This window comes from Sphaerodactylus townsendi, linkage group LG03 (genome assembly GCF_021028975.2).
Source record: "Sphaerodactylus townsendi isolate TG3544 linkage group LG03, MPM_Stown_v2.3, whole genome shotgun sequence".
In the NCBI taxonomy this organism is placed as follows: domain Eukaryota; kingdom Metazoa; phylum Chordata; class Lepidosauria; order Squamata; family Sphaerodactylidae; genus Sphaerodactylus; species Sphaerodactylus townsendi.
The window spans coordinates 112,653,961-112,673,568 of NC_059427.1; the positions used below are offsets into that span (position 1 = coordinate 112,653,961).

The window sequence follows — 19,608 nt, forward strand, 5'->3', positions numbered from 1 at the left end:
GGGGGGGGGGGGTGGGGGGGGGGGGGGGTGGGGGGGGGGGGGGGTGGGGGGGGGGGGGGGTGGGGGGGGGGGGGGGTGGGGGGGGGGGGGGGTGGGGGGGGGGGGGGGTGGGGGGGGGGGGGGGTGGGGGGGGGGGGGGGTGGGGGGGGGGGGGGGTGGGGGGGGGGGGGGGTGGGGGGGGGGGGGGGTGGGGGGGGGGGGGGGTGGGGGGGGGGGGGGGTGGGGGGGGGGGGGGGTGGGGGGGGGGGGGGGTGGGGGGGGGGGGGGGTGGGGGGGGGGGGGGGTGGGGGGGGGGGGGGGTGGGGGGGGGGGGGGGTGGGGGGGGGGGGGGGTGGGGGGGGGGGGGGGTGGGGGGGGGGGGGGGTGGGGGGGGGGGGGGGTGGGGGGGGGGGGGGGTGGGGGGGGGGGGGGGTGGGGGGGGGGGGGGGTGGGGGGGGGGGGGGGTGGGGGGGGGGGGGGGTGGGGGGGGGGGGGGGTGGGGGGGGGGGGGGGTGGGGGGGGGGGGGGGTGGGGGGGGGGGGGGGTGGGGGGGGGGGGGGGTGGGGGGGGGGGGGGGTGGGGGGGGGGGGGGGTGGGGGGGGGGGGGGGTGGGGGGGGGGGGGGGTGGGGGGGGGGGGGGGTGGGGGGGGGGGGGGGTGGGGGGGGGGGGGGGTGGGGGGGGGGGGGGGTGGGGGGGGGGGGGGGTGGGGGGGGGGGGGGGTGGGGGGGGGGGGGGGTGGGGGGGGGGGGGGGTGGGGGGGGGGGGGGGTGGGGGGGGGGGGGGGTGGGGGGGGGGGGGGGTGGGGGGGGGGGGGGGTGGGGGGGGGGGGGGGTGGGGGGGGGGGGGGGTGGGGGGGGGGGGGGGTGGGGGGGGGGGGGGGTGGGGGGGGGGGGGGGTGGGGGGGGGGGGGGGTGGGGGGGGGGGGGGGTGGGGGGGGGGGGGGGTGGGGGGGGGGGGGGGTGGGGGGGGGGGGGGGTGGGGGGGGGGGGGGGTGGGGGGGGGGGGGGGTGGGGGGGGGGGGGGGTGGGGGGGGGGGGGGGTGGGGGGGGGGGGGGGTGGGGGGGGGGGGGGGTGGGGGGGGGGGGGGGTGGGGGGGGGGGGGGGTGGGGGGGGGGGGGGGTGGGGGGGGGGGGGGGTGGGGGGGGGGGGGGGTGGGGGGGGGGGGGGGTGGGGGGGGGGGGGGGTGGGGGGGGGGGGGGGTGGGGGGGGGGGGGGGTGGGGACTGTCCTCTGACCTCCAGGGGTCGGAGGGCAGCGTGGGCGGGGCTGCGACGCCCCGCAGGCGACGAGGAGGACACCGTGAGTGGGGCGGGGGAGGGCGCAGAGGCAGCTCTGTGCGGAGCCGCCTGCTGTCTGCCGGCCTCCCCTTCGCTTGCTCGCACGCTTGCGTGCGAGCAGGCTCCCGCCCCCACGCCGGCAGAACTCCTGCCGGCGTGGGGGCGCCTCCTGGCCGTGCAGAAACGGCCTGAGAGAGGCCATCAGGTCTTTGCTGTAGGTGAGCTATCATAATGAGCAGAAAATTTTGGCCGTCAGTAAGTGGCTGTCTTCCTTCGCCATTTCTACCTCTAAAACTTCCTTCCTGATCTAAGGTGGCTGCAGTTTTTCTACCAGGGAGCTGAAACACATTAGTCTCCTGCACAAATTAAAGCTGCTGAAATTACACTTGCTGGACTAGCACTGAGCTGCTTTTAGTCATTAGGCTTTGCTAGGGTGATACTTTGCAGTTCTTGATTCCACCTGAAGGAATGGACTTTGAAACTTTTGACAGGGAAAAGAATTCATATGTAAATTTTATTTTATTTATTTATTTTGTTCGATTTTTATACCGCCCCATCCCCTGGGGGCTCTGGGCGGTGATAATCATTAATCATTAGTTTTAGTCATATGTGTAATCCCAAACTCTAACCAATTTATTCTGGGGGGATCAAGAATTTTGAAAAGTAAAAAATTAAAATGTCAATTAACAGTGCTGCTAAGAGCCACTGTGGACTCCCAAACAAAGATCCCATCTTCCCTTCCGAGTGACCCTGATCCAAATCAGGTATCCTAACAAAACCCATCACTTGGCTTCCTGATACTATGGATAGAATAATTCTTCATTAGGTTAAAAAAAAGTAAAGGAGAGAATGGATAGGATTATTCAAGAATAGATTTTACTTAATACTTGCACTCTGCAGATTGCAATAGGATACAATGCAACACACACACACACACCCTGAACCAAAAAAGACTTCCCAGCCAAGGGACGTAGCCCAAATATTAGTGTGCCCTATAAACTAAATACAGATGAGACACAAATCATCAGGAAAACCTTATGACAAACAAATTTCCTGGGAATAAACTTTATTGAATGAAGTCATACATAGTCTTTTTTCAAAGAGTACCCATTTGAAAAAATATGTAAAAATATTTTTACGCACTACAAGCAAAAAAACAAGTTCACCACAACATAAAGGAGCTTACTGGGGAAGGAAAATTGGAGAGATGTGAAAATTATATCCTCCAGGAAGGGAAGGCATGTTAGCCAAGTCTCCAGATGGCAGTGTTATTTTTTTTTATAGTGGCACAAATTTCCTTTTTGGTTTTGCCACAACAGACTTACATGGCTACCCCTGTAGAATCTGTCTCTGCTACTGTAAACCTTTACAACTACTTACTTGGTTTGTATCAATAGTTCACTAGTGCTTAGCCTAAGAGTTTGTTTTCAGCACAATCCATGTTCTTGAAGAAAAAAATTTCTGGCCATATTACATGAAGTTTAACACCTGCGATAGCCAAATTGCATTTGTAAAAGACCAAATATCAGATATCTCACAAATATAATAACAGTAAAAACCCACTGCTTGAACAGTACTTTAAATGTAATTATATCACTTCTAATTATGGGGGAAGTAGTTCTAATTACTAATCTCAGATACAAATATATGCTTTAAGTCTAAAACAAGATCTGTTAACAAACAAAAATACAAAATACAGTCACATAAGTTATCATTTCTTTCTGTGTTTAATCCTAAAAGGCCCTTCCACATTTACAACCATAAATTCAGATGACAGGATATATAAAGGCTGGAGGGAAGGAAAAATCACCCTTTTGCTAGTTTGATAGACTGTTTGTAAATATCAACTTGACTAGTCACAATTTTAATAGAGTTTTGCTGTTCTACTATTAAATGTGTTTTAACTTTCCAGCAAGGATACATTTGTGAAAGAATGAGAACTTGAAAATGCAGATGGAAAGTCTTGCCTTGCTCCAATGCTGGCTTGGTTTGATAGGCTCAACAGCTTCTTGGGATATTTACCACAGATATTTACCACAGGGCCACTGTAGTAAAGTATCTATGCTCTTAGGACTCCACATGGGTCATCTTCCTCAGCTTTAATGCTGCTGGGAAGCAGTTTTCTCCTGCTTCCCCACAGTGCTGTGGGTGCATTTGTGTACCTATCAGGGTTTTGCTGACTTTTCTCTGATCTTTCTCAACCCTGCTTTACTGCAAAGTTTTGGGAAAGATCACATTCAGCCTAGATGGTGCAAAGTTCAGAGCATTTTCCTTGAGATCATTTACTACAGGGGGCTCTGACATTTTTAACTTTGTATGCACGTGTAAAGTACTATCAAGTTACAGCTTAGGGGTTTCAAGGCAAGTGATTAAGCAGATGCAGTCTGCCATTGCTTTCCTCTGCAAGTCTTCCTTGGTGGTCTCCCGTCTGAGTACTGACCCTGCTTAGCTTCTGAGATCTGACAAGATCATGCTATACTATGACATCCCACATCCTCAATTTTTAAAATTGTCATTAGAAAATCATTGTATCAATACATTGTTATCATAAATATGTACCAGGTTCTCTGAACCCCCCCCCCCCACACACACACACAATTTAATTGTTTAAATAATATCTACACCTTTCCATTGTGGAGATATAAGGGGAAAGGCATATCTCCACAATGGAAAATAGTAGACACATTTTAAAAATGAAAGTTAAGAATTCAGAGAACTTGATACACAAGAGGCCCTGGAATTCCTGCCTCTCTTTGACACCCCTGTCTATTAGTTTCAGTCAATCTAGAATGTTAGTCTGTATTGTTTTGGTCTCTTCAAATGTATTCATACAATTTTATTCTTAATAGCAAGACAAAATTCCTTTGGATCCTAAATAAACTACCAAGAAACATATCAAATGCAGCAATGAAAGCAGCTTACAGAAGATCTTAGATCTCATTGCACTGAGTTGGATCATTTCTGAAGCACTTACAAAAAGAATACACTTAATTTCCTGAAGGATTTTGAAGAGCTGACATCATTTAGAGGGAAATCCCCCGCCCTCCTTCTTTAGGAGGACTTGATTAAACACCATAGCAGCATTTAGGTCACTGCTCCCCTTCACCTGTAATAAAAGGAACAGCAGAATAATAAAGTATGTTCTAGTTTAAATGGAAACTATGTGATGTTGATTGTCCTCACAGCTCTTTTATATCACATAAACGCCACACCTAAACCTATGGGCACTGTACACACACAGGTATAGTCCACATTGGATATGGATGGTAGGGCATTTAAAACAACATTAGCTTGTGAGAAATCCCAGGATAGAGTAGAATTACTCTGCTGGGATGAGTTAGGAAGCCACTGCAGCAGTTTAGTGTTTCATACTACAATTGCTATATATGCATTATTAGCTTTATAATGTAATATCATGTTCCAGTCCGGTCAGGTTCTGGCACATTGAAGCAATGGAACTTGCTGACACTCTGAAGATGTGGTGCCTGTTGTGCAAACAGAAGTCTGGAGCTTGGGCACCCCGAAACAGAGGGCATTAATTAACTTTTCAAGCTGCATTTCAGGCTTATATAAGCACAAACATGCACTGAAAATTGTGGGCAATGGAAAAGGTGAGTAAAGGTAGCCAGTAACAGCAAGAAGAAAGGGCAACCCAGGGAAAGACTTGAAGGGAAAAATAAAAGAAGATTGCATTAACAGATAAGGAGAGCATCCTTTCTCTATCCAGAGGGATAGTACTTAAAACAGTCCCATCAAAACACAAGTAAAATTATTTATGGAAAATATGTTGGCATTCACTGCTCATTTATACTACTTTGGGGGGAAAAATAAAGGATGTGCATCTTAGGCTCATTCCACACATGCAGAATAATGCACTTTCAAACTGCTTTCAGTGCTCTTTGAAGCTGTGCGGAATAGCAAAACCCACTTGCAAACAGTTGTGAAAGTGGTTTGAAAACACATTATTTTGTGTGTGCGGAAGGGGCCTTTGTTTTTCCTGTCTTTTAACTCACTAAAAGTATGTAAAAAGAATGTGGCTTCTATGTCTTTGACAGTCATTTTTTTTTTCCATCGGGGAATCATTCGGGGCATTCATGGGGTACTAACATCTGATCTTGAAGACATCATATGTCATTGTATGCTACTCAATATGAGCTTCCATACAAATGATCAAGGTCAGTGCCCAACAGCTGTGATTCCATCCTTTGTTCAGGCCTTAGGGATAGCCTCTATAATGATTGTGAGAATGGGGAATAGGACCCAAGCAGTTTGGAAATGGAGGTTGCATAAGGAAGGTGAAATTGAGGGAAAGGCTGGAAGTCCCTTCCTTCTAAACTGCCAATCAAAGTTGAGGAGCTTTTAGCTTGTATCACAGAGGCCCTTTCCACACAGCAAAAGTTCAGTTGGGATAAAGCAACCCACTTTCCAGTTGGCACATTGGCATGCCTCCATGCAGGCAGCGAATGGAGCCCACAGAAGCAATGTGGGGTATCTTTGCACAGAAGTGCGGGTTTTTTTACCCATCTCCCTCAGCTGCATAGCTACGCGGGCAGGTGGGCAGGCATGGACCCCTGCAGCCATGCTGCCGTCCCTGTGTCCATGCATGGCTATGCATCTGCAAGGTGGGACCTTGGAAAACAAAGGGAAGCGTGGCCGCTTAAAGCGCTTCCTGGCCAGGCAAGCCATGTTAAAACAAAAGAATAGTGGATACCATGATTCTCGGATAGCCCATTTCAAGGGAAATGGCACGGGACAGCCTCGCTTTAGGGGCAGGGGCCATGTGAAGTTGCCCCCCAGAATGTATTTTTTCCCATCCCCAACCGTTGGCCCGTGCAGAAGGGACCTTACAGTTAGTTTTAGAGTCCCATACTTCGTGCACTGGGTCACAATGGAACATATTGATTTTTGAGAAGGTAAATGGACTAGGCATAGATACCATCATGCTTCACTAGAAAACTACTTGGAGCCCTATATAAACTGCTCTACATTTTCTATAGGAATACTGTTGTTGTTGTTATTATTATTAACTGTTGGTGCTTAATAATGGTAGAATAACAAAGTCACATTCATTACATACTATGTTTTCCAAATGGTAAAAGGTAACATCTAGCTCAGTTGTGCTGGTTTAACCAATGAGATGTTGGTGCAGACTCATTCCCTTCTGCCATATCCTGGGGATGCAGTGTCAACAGAGCATGCCTGCGCAAGTTTGCTCAGCCCAGCCCAGCCCAGCCCAATACTGGAGACAGAGGCAAAACGACAGCCTTTGATGCAGTGTTTCAAGTGACATCACATTGCTCTAGCATAGTCAAAGTGAGAAACAATGCTAAAGCTGGCATTGCTGGCGGCATCATATTAGTAACACTAGAATGCAGGATGATGTTCAGAGGGAGTAAAACCATCACATCACAGCAGTAGGGCCCATTAGAAATGAAGCAGTCTCACTGGGGCATTTTATTTGCACACTCCAGTAGAGTGGATGCCAAAGGCTTTCCTAATGCTTCATGGGCTGCTAATTTCCTCTCTGACCCTTTTTGTTGAGGAGTGACCCCAGCCAGAAACCCTCTGCAATGAATGCCAAAGCCTGACACAGGTCTGGGTTAGGGGTGACAAAGAAGCCTCTGTGGGCTTTAATCAGGCTCCATTTTGCAGTTTAAAAACTGGGATGGGGGGCTGTGGCACTCCAAAGATCTGGGTGGCACAATAAGGGAGGCCCCGGGGTCTCCCATGGAGGCAGCCTGTAGCCTGCAGAAGACAGCTTAAAGAATTTGTCAGGCGGGGAGAGGAGAGGGGGAGGAGAGGGGATGGAAAGGGAGAGGAGGATGGCTTCTTTTGTGAAAAAGATTTCTTTAGAAAGGAAGGTTTTTCACTGAATGCCCCCATTAGATGACCCAATCAGGTCCTGGCAGATGGATATCACAGGCACACTGCTTATTCATAGCAAGCGGCAGCTTTTACTACTCTCTTTCCCTCACCCCCATCCCTCCCTGTTCCCTCAAGCCTTTCATTCATTTTAAGACTAATTTGCTTTGTTACTGTTTTCTTCTTTTTCTTCCTCCTCGTCTCCCCCTGAAGACTGTGATTCGTATTGCAAGGCATCCAAAGGAAAGCTGAAGATCAACATGAAGAAATATTGCAAGAAAGACTATGGTGAGCTGCCTTCTCTTTCCTCAAAATGACACTGTATTGTGTTCATTTGGGAAAAGTTATGTTCCATTTGTTTTCTTTATACATGATAATCAAGTGTTAACAGTGGTGGGATTCAAATAATTTAACTACTGGTTGTCAACAAGCACCATTTTAACAACTGGTTCTGCCAAAGTGGTGCGAACCGGCTGAATCCCACCACTGAGGGTTAACCAACCAACCAACCAACCATCAACCTCCGAAAGAAAGGTAGGCTTGTATAGCCTGGACTGCTAGAATGTATCTACCATAGAGGCTGCAGGTGAGTATAGCTAGAGTAAGCAAGAAGAGTTAGACTGTGAGACTCTGTTTCAGTTCTCTATAAAGTGATGAAACTTACTGGATATCTTTTGCTATTCTATCAAGGGTCAGTCTTTCTTGAGTAGACTATGGTGATAGCTGTTTGTGTGTGTTTGGTCTTGAGCAGAAAATGGGATCCTAACTGTGGACACAAAGTTCATATTTGTATTTACATCACATCGCTAATGCAATTTGACAAAGAGGAAAAATTTAAATGCCTTTTGAAACTAGAGAATGTGGGGGAGGAGAAAATAGATGAAAGGAAGGTTGGGTGACTACACGGGAACATGGATAAAGGCCATTGAAATTTCCAAAGGAAGTTGCTTTTGCAGGAGGAAATTGATCAGGGACTACTGCAGTGACAATCATGCTACACTTCTGCTCTGATTTAGCTGGAAAATGTGGGTTTTGTGGGGAGTTATGTGTTTCTGTTCCTTCAGGTAATGGCAGCTGTTCCTGTAGGGTTTGTTTGTTTGTTTTGCGGGAGGGTTGTTCTTCTGCATCATGGATGACATCCCGCCCCTGTTAGGAATAATAACATTTTCAGCAGTAGCATGTGGAATAAATGCAACTGAAAAGACAAGAGAAATGGAGGTGTACAGAATGTTTTCACAAAAACATTTCCAAGACACAAGGTTTGGCCACTGGGGAGTTCTATGGTAAGCTGTAAATGTGGAAAAGGCCTAAATCAGAGTCTCGTTGTGCCATAACTTAGCTATATAACCCTCAAGGTATGTTGGTCTTCTCCGTGAGTTCCCATAGTTTGAGTGTTCACTATTAGTCTCTGATCCTGGTTCTTCTCCATTCAGATAATCTTTTTCATTCTGATGACCTTCCCTCTCAGTAGATTTAAGGTCTGGTGGAATTGCTTTCTCTTCTCTAGCGGTCACTTTTGTTCCCTGAGTAGTTCCTTCATATCATATCAATTAGATTTTAGTCATCTTCTGTTCACTTGCACTCCTTATATAATGATTTCATATCATCTTGGTGCTGCTTATACTTTCACTGTTTCTTTTGCCTTTCCTTTTTGTTCTTTCCTTCTGGTTGGATTCTAACTGGGGTGCCTTCGCAGACCAATTATTTTAAAAAGTCTTGTCTTTGATTGTGGATCATTTCTTCTCTGTGGTGTTATCTGTCTGCCATCTTAAAGTTCTCCTCTGATAGACAGCAGAGTTTTTGCCCTCCATTCCCATTAGAGTTTGTGTTGGATTTATTAGGCAACCTTGCAAAGGATTCTAAGGATGATAGCCAGGGATCAGTCTCTCTTGTAATAGCCTTCAATAGAAACTTTTGGATAGTTTTCACTGCCACTTCCATCTTGCCATTAGTTTGCGGATAACATAGGGCAGGGGCATATTGGTCAAAGATGGCACCCAGGGCAAGAACTGCAGCTCACCCACTCCCAAGATCCATGTGGAGTACAGGAGAGGGATGCCTGTTTGACACCGGATTCTGCCATGTCCAGTTTTAAACTGCTTGCAATTTGAGCTTGCAGCGTTGAGCTTGCAATTTAAAGCTTGATCCAGCCCAGCAGAGCCCAGCCTCCAACTGAGCTCTCGATCTGACTTGCTCCAGCTTTATACTGCTGGCTCTGCCTTCCAAACTCCATCTCCAAAGGGCAAGTGAGTTTGGGGGCGGAGCCAGCAGTAAAAAGCTGCAGCCGGTCAGACCCAACCCTCAGTTTTAGGCTGGGCTCAGCCTGGCTTGGTCAAGCTTAAACTGCAGGCTTAAACTGCAAAACCAGCCAGGCTAAGCTCACCTTTGAACTGAGCACTTAGTCTGACCACCTCTAGCTTTATACTGCTGCCTCCACCCCAAGCTCCACCTGTCTGGAGCCAGTCAGATCATGTGTTCAGTTCAATGCTGGGCTAAGCTTGGCTAGGTCAAACTTTAAAGCCTGCAGTTTAAAGCTGGACCCAGCCAAACCAAGCTCAGAATTGAACAGGCAACCCCCATCCCAAAGTCCACATGGGTTTTTTTGGTGGGGTGGGTGGGTTTGAATGCTGGCCAGATTCAACATTCAACTGCATGCATGCCTCAAAACCTTGAAGGGCAGTGCTTGAGGGATGTCTCCTGCCCCGCCCCACCCTAGATACACCTCTGACTTGGAGATGAAATATGGTGGTCAAACTCCACCGTACTGTTTGTTGCAAACAGTTTAAAGTTTTCTGATGAAAACTGAAATCTGTTATTGGAAAAAGCTATATCTGGAATGCCATACTTTGCAAAATGCACCTTCAGTTCAGCAATAACTGTTTTGCTCTTAGTGTCTGACAAGGCATCAGTTTCTCAAAGGTTTTAGACTAAATACTGCTGCCCCCTAAAAGTAAACAATTTAACCTTTTCCCATAGTTTGGTGGGAACTTTATGAAGTAGGAAATGATCTTTCTGCTGTTGATTGTCACAACATCTACAAATATTACATCCTTTTATCTAGCTTTATAGTTATAAGTTCACCTGTGGCCAATAAATGCATTCCCTTGCTATTGTTATGGCCCTGATCACCCCCATATATTATTGCAATATATTTTTCTTTAAAACCATATTGGCAAAAGCCAGTTTTCACAGCACCTCTCAGTGTAGGTAGCAGCATGTCCAAAGGTCACAAAGGTCTCATCCTGTTTAAGGGCATGCTTGATTACCACACCTTGCAAAGATACTGTTAAGACAAAGAATATGGAAAGCCACCTCAGCATCAGATACTGCATTTCCCTATCTCTTCTGGAAACCAGGTCAGCAACAGATGGTTGCTTCTTTGCATTTCCTCTACCCATTGTTATGACTTTCCTAAACCACTCACCTTATTCTGGTCAAATGTCTCTGCCAAATCTGAATAACCTGGGCAGTGTCTCTACAGAGTTACTCTGCATAAAGCCATTCTGTGCTTCCTGACTTAATCTTAGAGCAATTGACTCCCATTGTCCCGGGGTTTAGAACAATAGAAGAGCTTTAGATAGAGCTCAAGCCAGCAAGTCCAGCATGGGAAATTCCAGAGAATTTAGGGGGGGGGGGACTTAAAACTCTCTTGCTCCCGCCCCTACCTGAGCAAAAGGGTATAAAAATACATTGCACCCAAAGTTCCATGTTCTTAATGCTGGTTCTTTACTCTAGCGCTAGCTGGCTAGTTAGCCAGCTCCTGCTGCTGGTTCAAGTTCTCAATGCTGGCTCTCAATGCTGGCTCAAGCCCTCCAGGCTGGCTTCAGCTGCAGCTGGCTCCAGCTGCTGCTGGCTTCCACTCTCCATGCTGGCATAGGAATCCCTGCCTTCTACAAGAATTTCTTCAGCTGAATTTAGGTAATATATAATCCCTGCTTCCCCAACTCCCTGTGCTATCATCCCACCTATCTTCTCCTCCCTGTTTATATCCTAGGAACTGTGTGTATGTGCCTTGACTTCTTACTGTGTGATTGTTTGCAACCAAAATTTATATAAAAATATTTAAACTGCAATTTGGTCTTTTGTGAATTCTCTACAGATACGTTTCAAGCCATTTCTGGTATACATAGTCTTTAAAAGATCCCTACCCAGTCTGCCTCTCACATTGCTAAGCCAAGTTATTTTCCCCATTGCTACTTAAAATAGTTGTGTGCTGTTACACTCTTAGCAGCTGGTGGAGATTCCTTAAAAATAAGTTCACAACCTGTGAAAGCTGGGTAACACTCTTCTAATGAAACTTTCAATACCCACATGAGAAGCATGAATTTATGCATGACCTCCTTTTAGAACAACTGCTCTTTGCTCTCAAAAAATTATTCCATCATGTACAATCAATTTATCTTTGCATTGGAAGTGTTGTTCCACTCCTGAAGGTACCTGACATTTGTATTAGTACTGTTGTTTTGACAGTTTGCAACTCTACATCTTTATCTGCGACCTCTTTAATTTCCTGGAGTTTCTTTGCTGCAGTAGAGAGATAGTGTAGCATATCAATGGATTCAATGTCCTGGCCCCCTTTTCAGACTCACTGTTATTAGGTTATATGCTCTATTATGGCTGTCAGCTTGTACCATTAGGTGAATGGGACAATATTTGATCATCACATCATAGCGCTTCAGTCATATCAACATTCCCTGTAATGTGTTTTTAGCACTCAGTAAAGGATTCATGACTACTGTCTCAAGAGGATAATGGTCTGAAAACACAGTGACTGCCTGGTAAATTGATGAAATTGTTCCATTCCAAATACCACTGCTAGCAGCTCATTCTCAATTTGGGCATATCTCAGTCTCTGAAAGGGTTCTGCTTGCATATGCAATTGGGCGGACCTGCACCAGGACTGTACTAAGGCCATTTGCAGATACATCACACTGGAGAATTAACTATTGTCCTGGATGATAATATTGTGAGATTGGCAAGTTAGTAATCAATTGTTCCACCAAACAAAAAGCCTGCTGCTGCTAGGTTCCCCATTCAAATGCTATATCCAGCCTAGTAAGTCATCTCAAGGGTTCGGTGTAGGTAAAATAAAAGCTTCACTTTCATGGCATTGTCCTCTGCTTTTATGGTTAGATCTATATAAAGCTGAAATTCTTCCTTCCAGCAACTTCACCTGTTTCCCAAATTGGTGGTCTGCCTTCTAACAGTTAATTTGGGGAATTAGAAGCTAAAAGGCTGCTTAGCGAGAGGTGGGCAACAGCAATATTCTCCACCAGTGTGTACCAGGATCCTTCTTTAAGAGATTACACCTAAAAGTAACTAGGAAAGCTATAACTGAAGAAAAGGGATTTTTATTGACAAGAAGAAAATTTTTCTTTTTTTCCCTTTCCCCCCCATTTCAATTACATTTGTACCCCATCCTATCCCCGAAGGGCTCAGAGCGGCTAACAACATGATAAACAATACATTTCAACAATATAACAGTAATAAACAGTAACAGTAATAAAATACAGAAGACTAAATAGAACCAATTTCAGATGGCGACTTGGAACTTCAGGCTATACAACTTCTAAGAACAAAAACAGCAGCATTAAGAGACAATTCAGGTATCAACTAAATCCGTACAATATCTAATACATTTATAATAAATCAATACATTAGCAACATCAGAGTAGCAGTGCACAACAATCAAGTAGAATTATATTGATACATTTCCAACCAAATGTTTCCAACGCATCAATATATCACAGAGGCTGTTTTTTCACGGTGAAATTGCACCTGGGTGAACCCGGGATCTCACGTACCGGGTCAATTTTGCTATGGTCTGTGATTCTTCACAGATTCACAGATCCCCGCTTCTGCCCCTATACTGCTCCAGCTGTTTCTGCACTGGCACAGGGCTTTTTTCATTTGCCCCACGATCTATTCCGTACAGGCGCGGACAACCACCGTTTCACACGTTCTGATTGGCTGCTGGTTGTGTCACTCAAATGGCACCATTCTTCCCCATTCCCCCATTTCCTTTCATGGAGGGAGAACCTGTGGATTTAGAAAGAGAAAGCAGGGAGGGGAGGGGAGGGGGAACGAAAAGCACTCTACCTTTCCCAGGCAGGATGGGAGGAAAGCATGTGAGCAGCAGCCCTTCTGCAATGGCTGCAGTCAAAGACTCCCTTTAGGAGAGGAGGAGGGATACCTTTGACGCAGATGGCTGGGAAGCCGCGATTCCTTTCACACTCACCTCTTCTCTCTGTGCCCCCCCCCCCCGCCCATCAATCTCCCCCATCTCCTCCAGCAGATGGATTTTTGCCACTGCAGCTCAGCAGAAGGTGTCCCTTTTATCCTCTTTGGGCTGCACACAAGCCTCTGCCACACAGGGGCAGACACACTGCAGTCCCAGGAGCCGTGAGGAATCCTTGAATGCACAGGTATATTCCCCGTGCTCACACTGGTGCAATTTCACCATGAAAAACTGGCCAAAGAACAAGAGTGTTGCTAACATACAAAGCCTAGGAAAATAAAGACTTGAGTGAAGGTTACAGAGAAGGAATGGGTTCAGGTGATATTTTACTTGTCCAGAAGACCAAGGAGCAGAGATCAATGCATGAACAGCGCTTATTGGCTTGGAGAGAAGGACGACGAGTGTATGCCCAGAACCAACACTCACACAGGTAAAGTTTACTTCCTACCTTATAGGGTGAAATGTATCCTGAGGCAATTATGATGAGTGTGCCTCATAGTTTCGGCTTACATAGTTCCTTCATCATGATACAGCAGCAGCATATTTCTGCTGGCGTGGCTGAAGGGAAAACTGACATCTGCTGTTTTCAAAGTATGCATATGTGTGTGTTCACATACACAGACAGCACGTGCATTTACCTCATCTTTCTTGACTCCTTCAGTGACAAAAGTGGTTTGTTTACTCTCATCTGAAACAGAAAGCAAAAAGAGAAAGCTGCATGTGTGGGAAATCCTCTGTATAGTCCTGCTTCTTTCCAAATGAGCACAGGCGCTGCTTCTTGAATACCTAACTGGAGTTCTGGTACTTTCATTTTAATGCTAACAGTCCCATAACTGGAATGGAGAACTGTTGTTATACTGAAAAGGACAAACAGAGCAGAAAAATATCCCACGTTTAAACCAGCTTTAGAAAACTGAATTCCTTGCTATCTTAAAATTCCATTTAATACATTTGAATGACATTATCGTGCTGGTTTCTTCCTAAAAAGTGATCTTTCAGTGTACAGCAAAACCAAGACCAGATAAATTATTCCATCAAAATACTCTGTTCCACTTTGAATGCATAGAACTGACTGTCTCTGTGCGTATACGGTCAATTCCCCACAGGGAAATTCTATCTAGATCAAACCAAGTTTGGAAATAAACTGCACCTTTTAATCGAGGTTTCAGCCTCCCCACTGCAGCTGTTTCCAATTGAAGACATCTAAGCCTATATCGCATTCTGGAAATGTGACACTCCCCACTACCGCACGATCGCAATGGCTGGTCTCTCCTGATTGGCTGGAGGGCCGTTTTGGGGCGGGACCGGTTTTCCTATGAAAGATGTGATAACAGCATGACGTGAGCATGTGCCACTTTCTGGTTGGTTAACGTTTTCTCATGATCTCGTGTTCTCACGAGATTGGTGCCATATGTTTCCATTAGCGGCTAGATTTAAAAAACTTTTATGTAAGGCTAGGGACAGACTCCTTATCTCTGCCTAGGTGCTGTGAAGATTGATCAGAGAGCAGCTCTGGTTCAGTACATGGGTACCACAGGGTTCTACTCTCTGCCTCATAGACTTTGCCTCATTTTCTTCATTGACTTGGCTTTGGGCACATTTGGCATAGAGGGAGAACCTCATTTAATAGTTTAATCATATAATCGTGCCACTCTCCACCAACTGAAATGGTTCACTGGCTCACGTTCCCTCGCACATATGCACACAGACCCCAAAAGCGAAATCAAAACCTAGAGGAGGCTGCGCACGCATCGAGCCAGCCCACCGCATGCCTATTGGCTGGAAGACATTTGTGTCACACTCAATGGCAGGAATTCGGAAACCTGATTAGTCCCCCGATCCTTCCCACCATACAGGTTTGGTGACGTGATTTTTGAAAAGTTCCACTTGCAACCAGGTACTGAAAAGGTGCAGAACAAGGGGGAGAATGAGTGACAGAACCTGGAAGAAGACTTGTTAGTCGCTCAGGCAGTGGGGAGTTCATCCATATTCCATGATATTAATTGACCATGGGGAATTGACCATAGTAATAATGAATACTATGGTATGAATTAACTTGACATTGGTTGCTAGTGACACATCCTTATACTTAGGAATCTTTTCTAGATCCTTCATATCTACCCTTCCTAGTCTCAACCTTCTCCTAATTTCTTGACTGCATTCTCCCTTTTGGGTGATGATGGAGCCAAAGAATGGAAAATCTTCAACAATTTCAATTTCCTCATTGTCCACCTGAAAGCTGAGTAATTATCCAGTAATAATTATTTTTGTTTCCTTGATGTTCAGCTGTGGTCCTCCATTAGCACTTCTTTAATTTTCAGCCGTAGTAATTTCAAGTCTTTACTATTTTCTGCCAGTAATGTAGTTATCAGCAGCATATTTCAAATTGTTAATGCTCCTCCTGCCTACTTTCACTCCACCTTCATCTAAATCTAATCCAGTTTATGACTGAAGAGACAGAGAGATAAAACGCATCTTTGTCATCTTTGCCAACTGGAAACCATTCTGTTTCTCCATATTCTTTCCTAACAGTAGTCTCTTGTCCAGAGTACAGGTTGCACATCAAAGCAATCAGATGCTGTGGCACAGCCATTTCTTTTAAAACCAGCCATAGCTTTTCATAATCCACATAGTCAAAAGCTTTGCTGCAATCTATGAAACACAAGTTGATTTTTCTTCTGAAATTCTCTCATATGCTCCAGAAACCAATGTAGGTTTGCAGTATGATCTCTAGTGCCTCTTCCCTTTGTGAATCCAGCTTGAAAATCAAGTATTTCTCATTCCATATGTTGCAACAATCTTTGTTATGAGATTTTCAACATCACTTTACTCATATGAGAAATTAATACAATGGTCTGATACTTGCTGTCATCTTTGACATCTTTTGGGGGGGGGGAATTGGAATATAAATTGACTGATTCCTGTAGTTTTGTTTTCCATATTTGTTGGCATATTCTTGTCAAGATTTTGATGGACTCCATTTCTGTGGCTTGGAATAGCTCTATTGATTTTCCATCTGTTCCTGGTGATTTGTTTCTCCCAATTTCTCTCAGTGTTGCTTTCACTTTATTATCTAAATCTGTAGGCTCTTCTTCTAAAGATTCTTCCTAGAAGGAAACTGTCGTCCTTTCATCTCTTCTGTATAGTTATTCAACACTTGTTCACACTTTATTTTGTTCTGTTCTGTTCAGTTAATTTATTTCCATGTTCATCTGTTCAGTTAATTTATTTCCATGTTCATTTTTCAACATGCCTAACTGTTCTTTAAATTTGCCTTTGATTTCTTGGATCTTGTGGAACAGATCTCTTATTCTTCCTTTTTTGTTGTTCTATTTCTTTACACTGGTTATTATAATAGTTTTCTTTGTGAGTTAATCACTGGAATGCTGCACTTAGACTTTTTATTCTGTTTCTGCCGCCTTTTACTTTTAGTTCTTATGTACAGCAATTTTAAAAGCTTCCTCATTTATCAATTGAAGCTTTTCATTTCTTTTGGCTACAATAATAGTCTGTGCATTCTTCTCTGATAATATCTCTAGTTTCAACCCACAGTTCTGGATTACAGTCACAAACTAGACAATGCAAATCTGTTCTTTACATGATCTTTAAACTCTTCAGGAAGGTTGCTTAGATTTTATTTTAATATTATGAATGTTCTGGTGTTTTTCTTCAGCTTCAATCTAATTTTCTATATTAACAATTCATGATCTGTACCACAATCAGGGCCTGGTCTTGATTCAGCTGAAAGAATAGAGTTTTTTCCTTCTTCTATTTCCAATTATATAATCTATTTGATTTCTATACTGTCTATCTGGTGATGTCCATGTATACAAATCTATTTGGATGCCTGAAACATGTATTTGCAATGAACAAATTGTTGTCCTCACAAAAACTGGCAACTGATAGATAACTGGAAAATTATCGTTTTGACATGAGATTCAAAATCTAGTTCTGCATACAATTATAAAAATGTAGTAATGGGATCTAGCAGGGTATCCTATAACTGAAGGATTCTAACCAAATGGTGCCCCATGTTTTCTTGAGCATCTCTAAAAATATAAATTGGATAACCTTTCAAGAGTTCTATTGCTGAACTTCTAATTACGATTTCCTCTTTCCATTTGATCTGTTTTGGTATGCAACTGCAGGATTGTGCTTTTGTTTGGGAATTTTGTGTGTGTGTAGATATATAGATATAGCTATATCAAGGAAAATTCACTACTTCTCCAGATAATGTTTTGTTGGTATTCAGCTTGCGATGTAGAATGAGGTTGTGCTACTGTAATGAGTATCTTCTGGATTATTGTGACGACTGATGACTTCTTACTGCCAAAATTACAACATTTTTCGAAACGTGAAAGTTTAAATTTAAGAGATGATAGTGAATGTGTGTATCTCTGTGATGCAATCTCTGTGTTAGACTGCTCACTCATTTTGTTTAAAAGCTCCACAAAGGAGCACTTGCTGTTTTGCCTTTCAGTTACCCCCTTACAATAATCAAATATGGAACTTTTTTCATATTGAACTCTGAGAACAATTTGAATATTTTCCATGCAAATCTCTGTCTAAGTGTAGCATGAACATCACTTCAGTAGATATAATTACGTTGCTCAGAAGCAAGGAATTGAAAAAGGCTGTGGAGCCATATGCTACTGAGAAGCAAGAGTGAGACAAGCATCAGGTCATGGAAGGAGTAGATGAGAAATCCAGTGGACACAGGAATGGTGCATGACTCACTCAACAGATAGATACTGAGGCTAAGTCCAGGCTCATGGGGAAGGAAATCATGAAAACAGGAGATGGTGAGAGGGTTTCATTGGCACTACCAATGTACCCAGGCAAGATGGAGATAGGATGCTGAACTGAAGCTCCAGGATGTAGCTCAAGAAAAGGGTTTAATGGCTGCCCAGGGAGTCAGAATTCCTTAGTCACTTCCTTCCTGCATCCACATCAGAGACTAGGTTACACACTTCATATAACATTCTTTGGAGATAACTGCCTTCCTCTGAAAATAATGGATACATAGTAGCAACTGGTTGTTTTCTCACTGGTTGTAATGGCTCTGATTTAGTAGAGTGTGCCTCTTATGAGTAACCACTATATGTATTTGAGAAGTCTCTCATGGTCTTATCATCATCACTATTTTTCAAGCATCTGCAGCTGCTTGGAGGCATGTGTAAAATACTTGCCCTTAAAACTAGGTTTGCCCACTGATAGTACTTCTGCTAGGACTGAGAATAGCCTGTTCAAGTTTTGTATATATTTCTACCCGCTGTTCCTCTAGCTCAGGGATCTGCAACCTGAGGCTCTCCAGTTGTTCATGGACTACAAATCCCATCAGCCCCTGCCAGCATGGCCAATTGGCACCATTGGCATTCTGACACAATGCTGTGAGCACATAAAATGACAGCTGCAGCTTACCTTCAATTGCACTGTAAAGATCTTTGAACTGTGAGGGCAGCTGCTGCCAAATCAACATTTTTAAAAATATGTACTGCCAATCAGATTTCCAGTGGCCAATAGCCCCATCCCTTTCTAAAAACACTTGGTGGAAATTAGGAAACGGGTAAACAGGTAACATGCTCTGCTGGCAAATGTCCACTGCAGAGACAGAAAATCCAATCTTACCCATGTTATATTCTACTACAATATAGATTTCAAATTGCTAGCATGTCTGTCTACCACATATACAGCAGGCCCAGAAAAGTTAAACTGAAGGGACGGGGGTGGGGAGAGGCTATACCCCAAGACTTCCTTTCTGGCTCAGAGTGTCCAACAGCAGCAGTTCATTCTGAAAACAGGCACATTCTGAAAGTGTTTGTGAATGCTGAACTAATTTCCAGGTAACACCCCCTTTGCAACATCTTCATGCGAGAGAAGTCCTGGCAGCAGCTGAAACCTCTGTTCAATGAGTGTGCTGATTTTGTTTTGTATTTGGACAGCTTATTGAGAATTCATGAGAGCAAGATTGTACAGGAAAATGGGCAAACAACAGAAAGGCCCCCTTCTTGTACCCAAATCTCCTCCCACTCCACCATGCCATGGCCACCTGCCTGCTCCAGCAAAACAAAATTCCAACTGGCATTTGCAGAGATAAACCCTGAATAATTTATCACCCTTTTCCCATGGAAGTAAAGCATGTAGACTGTGTGTGTTTGTGTGTGTGTGTGTGAGAGAGAGAGAGAGAGATTCAGAGAAAAAATACTGTAGTTCGTTTTCTTGCCAGTCCCTCATTGTGAGGATCAGATATAA

General features: G+C 44.9%; 1 long non-coding RNA gene across 1 annotated transcript in view; it reads left to right on the plus strand.

Annotated features, from left to right (window-relative positions):
* The first annotated feature begins 7,090 nt into the window (after nucleotides 1-7,090).
* The window catches only part of LOC125428471, a 31,807-nt gene continuing 19,289 nt past the window's right edge, over nucleotides 7,091-19,608 (plus strand). The window contains exon 1 of the long non-coding RNA XR_007243844.1: nucleotides 7,091-7,406. This is a non-coding gene — a long non-coding RNA (uncharacterized LOC125428471). The remainder of the gene's footprint in view (nucleotides 7,407-19,608) is intronic.